Genomic DNA, 13,588 nt, shown 5'->3' with positions numbered 1-13,588 from the left:
GAGAAGTCGGCAGCCCAGAGCCCTCTGCAGGGATGCTAAATGAACCAGTCTTTCACCAGTGTTTATAATTAGGGAATTTCAAATGGATTGGTTCAGGCCTTCAAGGTATTGGCCCCTCTAGAGTCAGAAGGGTCTGTGTATTTGCTGGGTGATAATAAAAAATAAAATGTATGAGCTGGCAAGCCTGGTCCTTGCTAAGAAGAGTTTGAAAGTTTGCAAATATGGAGGAAGGAGAGATCTAAAACTCCCTTGCCCTGACAGCTGGCACCATCATAGAGAAGGCGGGAATTGAGTTGAATGCTGAAGCGTAGCTTAGATTTTGGACAGAAAGAGATGAGGTGATGGGGGAATCCAGACAGCAGGAAGATGCAGAGATGTGCCCAGTGTGGCAGGTGGAACAGTTGGTATGCCAGCCTAGTTAAAGAATATGGGCTAAAGCATAATAATAACCACAATTCACAAAACTGATACAGCATTTTAGATTTACAAAGCATTCTCCCCACAAGTCTAAGCCTTGCAAGTGTTATCCCCTTTCCACGGGTGAGGAAACCGAGAGAATACAAGTAGTCTGTCGAAGGGCAAAGGACCATAATGCCATGGATTAAGAGCTGGAAGGGATCTCAGAGGTCATCCAGTCCTCCCAGCCCCCAATTTTATGGAGGAGGAAACTGAGAAGAAAGTGACAACATCATCCAAGAAGTAAGTAACAGAGCCAGGTTCCTCTCATTCCAAATCCAGTGTTCTCTGTACTACGCAGTCAATACATGGTAAAGCTAGGAATCGAACCCAGAGCTTCTGCCTTCAAACTCAGTCTTCTACCCACTATACCAAACTGGGGATCATTAACCTGGGGCCAGCTCACAGATGGGTGTTTAACACAAACTAAGGAGTTTTTTCTACTTTATTCTACAGATAATAAGGAGCCACTCGAGGTTTTAAAGCAGGGGAATAACAAGACCAAAGTGTTTCTTAATGAAGATGATTCCAGCAGCTGCATGTTTATACATAGAGAACAAGAGACCAGTTAGTAGGCTAGGACAATAATTTAGGCTGTCAGAGATAGGGGCCTGAACTAAAGTCTTGCCATGCAACAGGATGTGTAAAAATGCCTGATGCCTCCAAGGATGGAGAAATGTGTGGCAGGCTGGTGGTGATGATGGAAATGGAGTTCAGGAAAGAGATTGGAGCTAAAGCTGGAAATCATTTCAATAGACATAAAAGCTGAAATTTTATGAGGGAGAGACTATACACACATATTTATTGTTGTTCAGTCATGTCTGACTCTTTGTGACCCCATTTGGGGTTTTCTTGGCAAAGATACCGAAGTGGTTTTGCCATTTCCTTCTCCAGCTCATTTTACAGATGGGGAAACTGAGGCAAATAGGGTTAAGTGACTTATCTAGTGTCATACAGCTAGTAAGTGTCTGAGGTTGAATTTGAACTCAAGAAGTCTTCCTGACTCCAGGCCTAGTGATTTATCTACTCCTCTATCTATCTATCTATCTATCTATCTATCTATGAATATATACATCAACATATCTAGCTAAAATATATATATATATATATATATATATATATATATATATATATAAATATATAAATACATATACACACACACACACACACACACATGTATATATAAGGCAATTAGATGGTGCAGTGGATAGAACACCAGGCCTGGAGCCAGGAGGACCTGAGTTCAAATCAACCTCAGATACTAGCAGTGTGAGCCTTGGCATATCACTTAACCCTGTTTGCCTCGGTTTCCTCATCAAAATGAGCTGGACAAGGAAATGGCAAACCCCTCCAGTATTTTTGCCAAGAAAGCTGTGTACGGTATCATGAAGAGTCAGAAATGACTGAAAGTGGCTAAACAATAACTTGTGTATATGTATATATGCATACATTTATGTGTGTGTACGTGTTTCTATATCTACATATACATATATGCAGAGAGAGACAGAGAAACACACAGAATAAGACAGAAACAGAAAGAGAGATGTAGAGACAGAAAGGGAGAAAACACAGAGATGGTAGCAGGGGCTAAATGCCCAGTCAGGAAGTAAGAGAAGGAAATAGCTGATGAAGGAGCGGTCTCTTGGTAGATGAACAACTTTGTGAGTTTAATGTCACGGAACCCAAAGGAAGAGAGAGAGTTTCATCACCCAGAAAGACAGAGACATGAATAACAACAATAACTCACATTTATAAAGGACTTTTCAAGGTTACAAGGCCCTTTAACCATGTCAAGTGTGGCCAAGAGATGGAAAATGAGGTCCGAGAATAAGCCTATAGATCTATCAAGTAGGTCCTTGGTAACTTTGGAAAGTAGAGTTTGAATAGGATGGTTCCAATTGAATAAAATTTGTTAGTTGAATGAGACAGAATCTATGATCATTGCTATGAACATGTCCTTAGGGGAAGGAATGCACACCATTAGGTGTGCAGTCATAGCTGAGCCCGAGGCATTGACCTGCTATTGGCTGACATTCTGAGGGCTGGGATCTCTGGGCAGCTTGTTCAAACAGAGGTCCATGTGATCTATATGGAGCAGGCTTTCCTGGTTACTTTCCACTACTGGGAGGAATGCCCAAACAGCAAAAGACATCCCAATGGAAGACCCTCATGGACCCCATACACCTGTTACTGATACCAACATTGTTCTAGGGTCTGGAAAAAGTCCTGAATTTATTTCTCTGTGGCAAAGTCACCCTGATGGTAAAAATCCTAGAAAGTTAAGAGTTTCTGAGAGGCCCTATAGAGCTCATGGATAGTACAAAGGGCCAAGAAAGATGAAGCATTTTAAGAAGAGGCAGAAAAGACAAACAAGAATCCTACTCAGAGGCATTCACCCTTTAAGGCCTTGGTCTGGATACAAAGAAAGGCTTGCCTGTGAAGCTACTTCCTTTCCTTCACAGATAAGACATGGTTTGCTAGTCACAGGAAATTTGAGGGGGAGGGGGAAGAAATTTACATAATATTATTATATATTTAAAAGAAATAGCAAGTTGTGTGAAGTAGATTTGCAGCTTCATATGCAATCAATCTTTTTTATTACGTTATATTATAGAAATGTTTGTTTTATTCCATAAATTAAAAATAAAATAAATAAAAATTTAACAAAAGATGGGAGGTATAGTGGAAAGAGTTATGGAGTTGGAGTCAGGAGACCTGGGGAGTCTTTTAGTCTCAGTTTCTTCATCTGTAAAGTAAATGCTTCATAAAGCTTACAAAGAAATGAGAGATGATCCTTAACTCATTTTGCACTCTCTTCTTTTGGAAAAAAAATTTAATTATGAGCTGAACAATTATCAACAAACAAGGCTGCAAATTATCCTGTAAATCCAGGCCAACCCAATTCATTCAACACAGCACGAGTGCTTGGCTTCACAACGATAAATCTCAGGATGGAGGTTGTCCTGAATAGATCCTTTCAATGGGAGACTAGAAAAGGAGAACAACTCCACAAACGCCCCAGACCTGACATGTTGTTCTCGAGCAGGGCTTCTTAAAGTACGGCGTGGGGGCCTTTTTCGGGGGTCTGTGAGGTCAAGACAATTTTCATAATAATAATAAAATATTCTGATTTCCAATATGATAAGTATTGCCAGATGTAACCCATGTAATCAAAAGTTTTGGGGTTCCTCAATAATTTTTAAGAGTGGAAAGGGGTCTTGAGTTTGAGAACTCAGTTTGAGAACAGTTTGAGAACTGCTCAAACAGAATTATGTTCTCATGGATTTACACTCCAACAGAATTATACTCTAAGGCATAATTCCCTTTTCATGTTCAGAATTTATAATGAGGATCACAGATCATCTTGTCCAAGCCTCTCATTTTACAGATAGGGAAACTGAGGCCTGTGGAGGTAAAGTTAAGTACCAAGTCACATATAGTAAGTCACAATGGTAGAGTTGGGGATTTGAACCCAGGTCTTCTGACTCTAAATCCTGGTTGTTACCCACCCCCCCCACTACACAATATTTTCCCACTCCTATAAAAATAAATAGAATTTATATGGTGCTTTAAGGTTTCATATGCTAGCTCATTTGATTCTCACAACAACCCTGTGAAGCAGGTGCTATTACTATCATCCCCATTTTTCAGATGAGGAAACTGAGACTGAAAATGGTTAAAGGACTTGTCTGGGGTCACACAGCTAGGATGAGGCAGGATTTGAACTCAGGTTGCTTTTGTCTCCAAGTCTAGCTATGCAATATACCACCCAGCTGCCTCATATCATCTAGTTAAGGCTATTGCTCCATCCTAGTGAACTCCCCTTATCAGGCTCTTTAGGAAAGACGCAAACCTAGCGAGGTTTGGACTTTGAGCAGGTTTCAGTGCCTACCTGTTATGTGGTGCATTATGGGACAGGAGAAAGAGGACTGGCTTCAATCTTGGTTGGGTGACATAGACAAGCCACTTGACTTCCCAATTTCTTCTTCCTCAGAGCAAGATCAAAAATCTTTGGCCTGCCTGCATCACTGATTTAAGATGGATGTGACAGAGGACTTTGTCTTCAGCTATACACACCTGATGTGCCAATCTATAAAAAAGCCCTGGGGAGTCAAGGTGAGGGGGTTTCAAGAATTGGGGGGTGAGGAGGGAACGGGACCTTCAAAACAACAGTAACATGGCTTCTGCCATCTTTGTGTGACTGCAGGTCCAGGAGAGAGGCGAGGAGGAAATGGGATACTGAGTAAGTACTCAGGAACTGTGAAGGGCTCAATAAACCAAAGGTTATCTTCCATTCAAAAAACCAAAGTGGGTGGAAAAGTCAGATACACAGTTGTAATCAAAGGCTTAAAGGGGGTTAGTCTGAGGGAAGTCTCTCAGAGAGGCCCTAGGACAACTCTTCTGTAGGGGTCATGGTTATACCTATGTCAAATTACCCAGAAGCTAGTTTTTATGAAGGCTACAAACTTCCTCACCAAGCTGGCTCCTAGAGGAGCCAAATGACTTACCTAATGCACCATTTAACTCTGTATGCCTCATAATTCTGGAGGCTATTCAGAGAGGGCACAGCTTACATTTGGCCAGGGAAGTTGTGGGTTAAGAGGTAACCCCTCACTCTTCTCTTTCCTTTTGTTTTTTTTTAGTTCTTTCCTTCTCTTCTTTCTCTTTCTTCCTTCCATCTTTCTTCCTTCCTCTCTTTTATCTTCCTTCCTTCCTTTCTCCCTCCCCTTCTCTTTCTCTTCCTTTCTTTCAATTTCCTTCCTTCCTTCCTTCCTTCCTTCCTTCCTTCCTTCCTTCCTTCCTTCCTTCCTTCTTTCCCTTTCTGTCTTTCTTTCTTTTAATTTTCTTCCTTCCTTTTCTGTCTTCCTTTCTTTTAATTTCCTTCTTTCCTTCCTTTCCTTTCTCTCTCCCCTCCCTCTCTCCTTCCTTTTTCACCTTTATTTTCTTCTGCCTTTCTTTCTCTCTTCTTGGAATCTTTTGGCAGGAGAATAAGCTACTCAGTAATGCACCAAATGCCCGATTAGCTTAAAGGTTTATGACATCCTTCATAGACAGTCCCAGAGCCAGACAGCTAATTTGGAATTCCTGACACGGACTAGCTTTCAGCCAATCCACGTTCATCTTTCTCCCAGACCTCCCATTCTCTGCTCCATTCCCAGACTCCCAAATCCCCCCTTGGCTCTCTAGGGATTTTTAAAATGCATTGGCAAATCAAGTGTTTATACCAGATGAGAAAGGAAGTCTTTTGTCACATCCATCTCTGGTCTTTGCTAGTCACAGTATCAAATTCCTGCCTCCCCACCCCCAGCCTTGAACTTGCCAGGGCATAGTCACAGTTACAAATGGGAAGGAGTCTCAGCTGCTGCATCCTTCCCTGAAATGCCAGCAGTGTCCTCCAGCCTACAGAACGGCAGCAGAGATAGACTGGGCTGTTGCAGTTGAACTCAGGTTGGATGAACTTCTACCAATTAAAGGTGTGATTCAAATCCTCAATCTCTATGCTGATAACTTGCTTAACAGAGTGCAGGCTCCTTGAGATCAGAGCAAGAATCGTTCTATTTTTGTCTGTATTCTCAGCACCTCACACAATGCCTGGCACATAGTAGCCCTCAAATGCAGGATGCTTGTTTGCTTGCTTTCTTAATTACAGCAACAAAATCACATCACTGTAGAGCCAGAAGGGACCATCTAATTTTTCGTCCCCTTTGTAGGTGAAGAAACTGAGGTCCAGAAAGGTTAATCCATGTGCCCAGTGGCATCAGTGGCAAAGAAAACCCAGTTTTGCTGTCCTTTCCAACATCTAACACTACCTCTTTAGGTGAATTTAAAATCAGGGTGAGAATTCCTATAGATCACCAAGGTTAGTAAATAGCAGACACAGAATTTGAACTCAGGTCCTTAGATTCAAATCCAGCCATCTTGCCTCTGTGTTATGGTGGTGTAATTCTGAATGGCAAAGTTCTTTAGCTAGGCTCAGCACTCCATGTTTCTTTGACAGGACTTGAGAAAATCTTTCAAACTTGCTTTTAGGAGAAATCTTTAGCTCCCCAGACCTCAAACCAATATGAACCTGCAGTCAAACAATTCAGACTGAACTAAATCCCCCTTGTGATTGCAGAAAGCTGAACCATGCATTGGATTCGAAGCAAGAGGACCTGGCTTAGACCCCCAGTTTTGTTATTTACAACCGTTGAGATATTGACCAAATCATTAACCTCTTTGGTCAATCAGCTACTGTGACCTACAGTGCTACTGCTTGATGGTGATCCCAACTGTGTGCCTTTCCCTGGCCACATCCCACACTTTAAAGCTCTCCCTGCTCACCTTTCCCTTCAAGACTCAACTCAGATTCCACCTTCTGCAGCCTTTCTCTGATTCTACCACTTCCCTCAGAGATGACCTCCTTGCTTGTGTGTTCCCAATTACCTGCATCTTCTCTCCTTCATCAGAAAGTGACCTGAGGGTAGGGGCTATTTTCTGTGGTGGGGTGGGGGTTAGAATGGTTCCTGGCACATAGTAAATGCTTCATAAATGTTGATTGACATATTGACTATAAAATGAGAGAGTAGGAAGAGACAGCCTCTCAGGTCCTTTCCTAGGATGACAAAATGTGATTTTTTTTTCCCAAAGGGCAGAAAGATGTGCTCTTAATCTGACAGGCGGGATGCGGGTCAGGTATGGGAAATCCTGCCAAGAAAGACATTCCTAAACCCCTAAGTGAAAAAAAGAAGCCAATGAGTAATGATAACAACAAACAACAAATACAACTTTTATGATTATTATTATTTTAAACAAAAGGCATTCAGTTAATAAGCTCCTGAGCACCTGAGGGAATGTTAAATATTATCCTGGTGGGAAGCCAGTCATTAGGTACAACCATAATTACAGCTCCCAGAAAGGAAGCGGGTAGGGACACTTTGTTAATCCATCAGCTTGCAACTGTTCTTACGCAAACGCCAATGAAAAATGAATCCAAGGGGAGAGAAACAGAGAGCTCTGAGGGTCAAACTTCAAAGCTGCCAGCTAAGTGGAAGTTGGTTTATGATTTTTATTGAAGTTGGCACCTCCTCCCCAGCAGTGCAGCTCATCCAAGCCAGGGTTGATTGTTAACTATGGATATGCTGCATTTTTCAAAGTAACAATGATCAGGTCGTTTTCCTGCTCAAAAATCTTCAATGGCTCCCCACTGACGATTGAGTCAAGTCAAAGCTCATTAGTGGGGCATTCAAGTCTCCCCACCCCTAACTTTGGCATGCTCCAGTCTTAGCACATAGCAGTCCACTCCATTTCTGTAACCCCCTGCTAAGCTGGATTATTCTCCAAAATCACCCCTGCCCTTTGCTCAGGATGTCCTCTATTCCTGGAATCTACTTCCCTCTGTCTCTTCCCTTTGACAGACTGTCTACACATTTTTCAAGATCCAGGACAAATGACATCTCCCTTCCAAAGTCTTCCCCAGTTCAGTGGCTCTCCTCACACCTCTGACTCTCTTGAAAGCTGGAAGAAATCTCTCTCCTTGAATCTCTAATCACACTCCATCTGACCTCACCTATCATATTCTAATTTGCACCATAGTTATATGTGGACATGTTTAAAATGACAATAATAATAGCCAGCCATTTATATAGGACCTATGATGTTCTAGGCACTATGCTAAGTGCTTTATAAATATAAACTCATACCTTCCCCACCCCCACCCCCAACTAGATTATAAATTCCTTGAAGGCAGGCTCATAGTTTATTCAGGAATGGCCAGGGAGTGGGGGATGGATTTAATGAGGAGAAGTGAAGAGGGATGGAGGGATAATCATGCAAAAACAGAGTTAGGAGATGGAATGCCCAAGTGTGTGAGAGAGAATTAAATTCATTTACAAATTTATGGAGCTTCCACCATATGCTAAGCACTATACTAGGTTCTGGGGATCTGAAGGTAAAAATGAAACAGTCCTGCCCTCAAGGAGTTTACATTCTATTAGAAAATCACAGGCACAGAGATTGACTATTTTGGTCATTCCTTTGATTGATGGAAGCCTACAGGCCAGAAACTCTCCCATCAGAAGAGTAGGAATCCTGAGCCAAGCAAAAGGGGGAAGGGAGATTTAGCCAAGGCTTAGATCATGATGTATCTCATGTCAAATGGATTCATTTGTGCTTTGATGGATTCATGAATCATCAGGGAAGTTAACTAAAAAATGAGAGGCTTGGTTTGCTGTCTCAGCACACCCTGCAACACCCCAGGGAGACTTAATAAATGTTCCTCTCTGGAGAAGCTCTTTTATTCCTGGCAGTGTGAGTAGGTAGTTTCTGCTGGCTGGCTTCGAGGCCACCTGTGTTCACTGGCTTGTACCACCTAATAAGGCTGCCATTTCCACCATCGACTAATTTTTGTGGGTGGATGTCTGCACACTACCAAGGATTCGGCTTGTGTTTTTAAGATGGCCATTTTTAAGACAATAGAGAAATCTTTCCTGTCTCTTTTTCCTTCCCTCCCTTTCCCACAAACCCGAATAGTCCTAATGATACCACAAAATGTAATTACCTAATAGCCATCACAAGCTGACAGATTTTGACAGTCCAATGCAGGCCATGTGACCATTTCATTGGCTTAATTAGTCAGAAATTGCCCTCTTAGCAGATTATTTTAATATGGGGGTGATTTAAGACTTAGCCATTTACTACTTAAGATATACAATCACTCTGACACATTAGCTGGAAAACACACTTTCACAGATGACATTTCTGGGCTTGAAAAGTGGGAAAAACCCTTCTAACCTCAAAGATGCCCATTATCTTAAGCTCACAGTTCCAATTTATTCTTAATACAGGGGCCAGAAGAATAAAGTGAAGGAAGGGGAGGATGGTGGGCATGGTGTTCACAGTTCATCTCCTTGCCTGTTGCTGTGAAATATTCATCTTAATTCTCAAGTGATGGAATAAATCCAAAGCTTTGGATTTTAATAATGATTGAAGGAATGAAAATCTAACTACCTAGAGAACACTAGAGCCACAGGGAAAGGGTAGGGGCAGAGAGACCCTACAAAGGCCAATGTATTATTAACTTCAGCTTTGCATTTGTCACTCCTCACAGCCATATGGATTTTAAATGTTTGTCTCCACCTGGATATTTGTATTCTGTAGCAGAGTAGAATTTTCATAGATTTCAATTCTAGTAATTAGCTGGAAGACTTCAGGCAATTGGTTTGTCTCTAGGGGCCTCAGTTTCCTCATCTGTGAAATAAAGGGGTTGGATTTTGAAGGTCCCTTACAGCTCTATGATTCTATGACTCTAGATAAGGGGAAAAAGCCTCTGATTTTGGGGCCTGTCAGCCCCAGAGGTACCCTTTGGAATTTCTTTGCCACCTCAACGTTCTTAAAGTCTTGTTCTAATATAGGGAACAAAATCACACAAAGCCCAGTTCCCTTTATCCTAGCTACCTTTGGTATCTTCTCTCTCCCTCCAATCCATCCTTTATATATTCAGGATGATATGGGGGGAAAAGGGACTTTGGCTTTGCCATCAGAAAATCTAGGTTTGAATTCTAGCTATGACGCTTAGCAGCTGGGTGACCTTGGTGAAGACACATCACTTCTCTGAGATTAGGTTTAATCATCTAGAAAATGAGGCTACTTTATAGAACCCATAATACCTACTTCACTAGTGGTGAGGAAAGTGCTTTATAAACCTTAGAACACTACATAAGGATGAGTTATTATTATTGTCAGAAACAAAAGCATATTAATAAATTGCTCCTCCCAACAAGGGGTGCCCTTTGAATAGCTGTGGTGGGTGATTGTTTACATGGTATGATTTGAGGGAAAATGAAAAGACCTATGCCCAAAATAATATTTATAGCTGACTATTAATATGATTTACTGCCTAAATCTGATGGTTTTTTCTCAGTCCTCCAACCTCTTTGATCTCGCTACAGCTGGTGAGAGCACCAATCACTGCTTCCTCCTGGATCCTCCATCCTCATCTGGTTTTAGTGGCACTGCTCTTTTCTGCCTCTCCTCCCACCTCTGACACTTCCTTCTTAGACTGACTGGGTCATCACCATCCTTGGTCTCCAATGCCTAACCATGGCTGTCTTGTAAACTCTTCTGTTCTTCTCCCTATCATCTTTGGTGATCTCATCCTATCCTGTAGGTTCACTTAGCTGTTTCAGTGATAGCCTCAGAATCATCTATGCAGATCGCTCCCAGATCTATAGACAATGGGCCTAATCTCTCCCAACCTCTAGTGCCACATTGCAAATGGCCAGTTTGACATTTTCATCTGGGTGTTCTTCTTGGATATACCTCAAACTCATATATCCAAAACAGAACTCATGATTTTTCCCTCTGAACCTGCCCCTAGTCCAAATCTCTTCACCTCTGTTGAGGGTACCCACATCCTTTTAGAAAGTCAGGTTCACAACCTAAATCATTCTCAAATCTTCAGACTCCCTCAATCTGTACCTCCTCCTCCATAAAATCAGCTGCCATGTCCTGCCAATTCCAATGTCAAACTATTTCTTGCAATTGGACACCTAGGTGGGCATCACAGTGAATAGAGCGCTAGTCCTGGAGTCAGGAAGACTCATCTTCATGAGTTCAAATGTGTGATCCTGGGCAAGGCACTTAAACCTGTTTCCCCAAGTTTCCTCATCTGTCAAATGATCTAGAGAAGGAAATGGCAAACCACTCCAGTATCTTTGCCAACAAAAAACCTCAAATGAGGTCACAGAGAGTCAGACATGCCTGTAGCAGCAGCAACAACATCTTTAGCGTCTATTACCTTCTTTCTACTTACGTGGTCACAAACCATTCAATCAAGCATGTATAAAGTATGTACTACATGTCAGGGATAGGGCTAAACACTGAGCGTACAAAGACAAAAGGCTCTGCCCTCAGGAGCTCAATAGGAAACTGTCCTTCCTGTGAGACCTGTGTCTTCCCCACAGAAAATACTCTGTATATTTTGTATTTAATTTTCTTTGTAAATGTCTCCCCACCCCCAGTCAAATACATGTTCCTTGAGGGCAGGGACTGTTTTGTTGTCTTCACATCTCTAGGACAAGCACAGTGTCTGGCACATGATAAGAACTGAATAAATGTTTGTTGAATTGAATTAAAAGGGGAGGGGGAGAAGACATAAAAGATTAACTTTATCTAGTCCTTGCCTTCAAGGAACTTCCATTTCACAGTGTGCAGGCATACCTCAAGATAAATGTAAAACAAGCTACTGTGTCATGGGGGCAGAAGAGAGCACCAGCCAAAGAGTTCTAGGAAAACTGGAAGTTCGTGACATTACTTTCAGCTGGGGAGATCTCCGCTTTGTGATTCTGTCTGTGAAACCAGATTTGTGAATCTGTCAAAGCTTTGGGGTTGACTTTAATCAGAGATTATTATTATTTGGAGGAATAGGAACCTGCCTACTTTTTGTGCAGTGTTTTATACCTCTAGCAGAAATTCTTCAGGCATTGTCCCACCTTTCAAACATCTCATCATTTACATGTGGAAACACAAGTTATTAAAATGTCATTTCTTGGGATTATGAAAAGATTCCTTCGGAAGGCAATTAGCTAACTCCCACACACTCTTCCTCCTCCCCTCATTCACAAATATCATAGCCTTTTTTTTAAAAAAAAAACCGGTATTGAAATACACAGGAAGATAAAAGAGATTCATTCTTGGGATGATGGTTCCCTGAGGAAAGGACCCTGGTGAGACCATCAGGGGCTCAGTTAGGGGTGTGCTAGACACAGCTTGAAGCAGCTCAGGAGCTGATGGTTAAATTTATGGGGTGAGCATTTATACCTTGGAAATCAGCAAATGCTACAAATCTGGACCTTGATTTATTGTTGATCACTTACACTTAAGTGATGGAAAGAATGTTAATACTTCGGATTAAACATAAAAGGTTATCTTATGTACATTTTTTTAGAGATCTGGTTGCTAAACATTTGCCGGCACATCCACCGGCCCAACCCCCAGCCTAATTTGTAGTGTTGTAGTGAGAAAGATGCCCTGAAAATCCTAATGCGCTTTAGAAATATCAGTTATTATAAATAGTAATAGCTAACGAGTAAGGTATTATTATCCACATTTTACAGATTAAGTAACTGGGGCTCAAAGAGATTAAGTGAATCGCCCAAAGTCATACATATCTGGAAAGTGAAGGAGATTAGACTATCTCTCACTGCAGTGTTCCTTCTATTATGCCAAATGAGATAACATACGTAAAATGCTTTGCAAACCTTTTTATATTTTTATATGTTATATATTATATTATATACCATATTGCTTTGTATGAAATAGCATCTGACATAGTACTCTGTACACAACAGGCACATAATAAATGTCTGTGACTGAACTGGTCCTTCTGTCTCCATTGACTCCCCTCTCTGACTCATCCTCTTCTGCAGTTAACGTAGCCTAAAACCTAATCATAAAAGACACATCTGACCATGTCACTCCTTGGCTCAAGAGTCTTCAGTGGCTTTGGATGACCTCTTGGATAAAATACAAATTCATTAACTTGCTATTTATTAAAGCTCTTCTCTTCTCAGCTTTCTTCCTCCCTTCTCAGGGTTGTTTTTACCTGTTCCCCCCAAACCAGTTTACTTGCTGTTCCTCTGAACTCCACATTCTATCTCCCTTGTGCCCTATGCCTGGAATGCACTCTCTCCTCACTTCTACATCTTAAGAGTCCCTGGCTTCCTCCAAGGTCCTGGTGCTACTTTCTATGCTATTGGTGCTACTTTCTATCCAGTTAGCCAGGGTTAGATGTCACATCCTCTGGTAGAATGTAAGTTTATTGGGGGCAGGGTCTTTTTTTGGTAGGGGGGAGTGTCTATTTTCAGCCCAGCCTAACGCCTTGCACACAGTAAGCACATAATAAATGTTTACTGAATTAAATGAATAACCTCAAGAACAGGAATGGAGCAGAAAATCTCCCTAGCTAAGACTGGCAGCAGATGAGAGAGGTTTTCACCCCGTCCTCCAGGCAGAAAGTAGATCTCACCCCAATCATGTAATGATCCTCTTTTCAAAGCCTCTATTAAAGGGAATGAATAGTAATGATGGGGCAAAGGAAAATCAGAAAGGATGAGGGACAAAGTCTAAGTGGATGGGGTGGGTTTGTGTATGA

General features: G+C 41.6%; 1 protein-coding gene and 1 pseudogene across 1 annotated transcript in view; one reads left to right on the top strand and one right to left on the bottom strand.

Moving 5' to 3' along the window:
- The window catches only part of TMEM108 (transmembrane protein 108), a 193,006-nt gene that overhangs the window by 120,300 nt on the left and 59,118 nt on the right, over positions 1-13,588 (bottom strand). The window lies entirely within an intron of this gene.
- Positions 7,121-13,588, top strand: part of LOC118852093 — a 41,648-nt pseudogene continuing 35,180 nt past the window's right edge.

The sequence above is a fragment of the Trichosurus vulpecula genome, chromosome 5 (assembly GCF_011100635.1).
Source record: "Trichosurus vulpecula isolate mTriVul1 chromosome 5, mTriVul1.pri, whole genome shotgun sequence".
NCBI classification, from domain to species: domain Eukaryota; kingdom Metazoa; phylum Chordata; class Mammalia; order Diprotodontia; family Phalangeridae; genus Trichosurus; species Trichosurus vulpecula.
Note: the sequence above shows the minus strand (reverse complement) of the source record. Positions and strands in the feature narration are given on the sequence as shown.